Below are 1051 nucleotides of genomic sequence, written 5' to 3'. Positions count from 1 at the left end.
ATTTCACACATTCCTAAAGTTCCCAGATACCAAATCAGGCTATAAGATGCAACAAAACTGTCAGCCACTATATTAGTCAGGGTTCTCCAAAGAAACAGAACCCGTAGAATGAATATATGTGTAGGGAGATTTATCAGCTTAGCTCACAGGATAGAGTCCGAGTAGTCCAATGATGGCCGCACCACACTGGAGAGGCTGAAAATCCGTAGTCACTCAGTCCACGAGGCTGGATGTCTCAGTAGTCCCAATCTGGCGCTGAAGGTCTGATAAATTCCAAAAGATCAGCTGGTCTTCAGTCTACATCAGCAAGATGAACTCACCAGCGAGACAGAAGGCAAGCAGCAAAAAGCCAGGTGTCCTCCTCTGCCTTGGCCTTTTATACCGGCTGCCATAGGAAGGTGACACCCACATTTAGAGTGTGTCTTCCAGCTTCAGATGCTCCAATCAAGAAGATCTCTCTCATTTCAGTTACTCCCAGATCCCATTAAGTTGACACCCAGGATTAACCATCACAGTCCCAATAGAAGGACAAAGGAAATTTTTCCAGGATAAAAACAGACAAGGAATTTATAACCACTAAGCCAGCTCAACAGAGGCTGCCTGAAGGAATACTTCCCTCTGAAGAGATTACATACTCCCAACAGAGAGGATAAGGAATAAATAAACAATTCCAGAACAGTCCAATTAACACAGGTGCCCAAGTTCTCAATAAAACACTCTCAAACAGAATGCAAGAATACATCAGAAAGATTATCTACCATGATGAAGTTGTCTTAATTCTAGGGATGTAGGGATAGTTCAACAAACTTAAATCAATTATTCTAGTCTACCACATAAACAGACTCAAGGAAAGAAACCACATGATTATCTTATTAGACGCAAAGAGTGTCCTTGACAAAATTCGACATGCCTTCATGATAAAAATCATGGAGCCTCTAGTGATATGTGGCTCATCCCTCAGATGAATAAAATCAATATGCACCAAGCCCAAGGGCTAAAGCATGTTAAAATGAGAAAAACTCAAACTCAAACATGTCCACTAAGATCACGA

The sequence above is a fragment of the Nannospalax galili genome, unplaced genomic scaffold, assembly GCF_000622305.1.
Source record: "Nannospalax galili isolate Female #2095 unplaced genomic scaffold, S.galili_v1.0 scaffold1582, whole genome shotgun sequence".
NCBI lineage: Eukaryota > Metazoa > Chordata > Mammalia > Rodentia > Spalacidae > Nannospalax > Nannospalax galili.
This window is presented reverse-complemented; position numbering follows the sequence as displayed.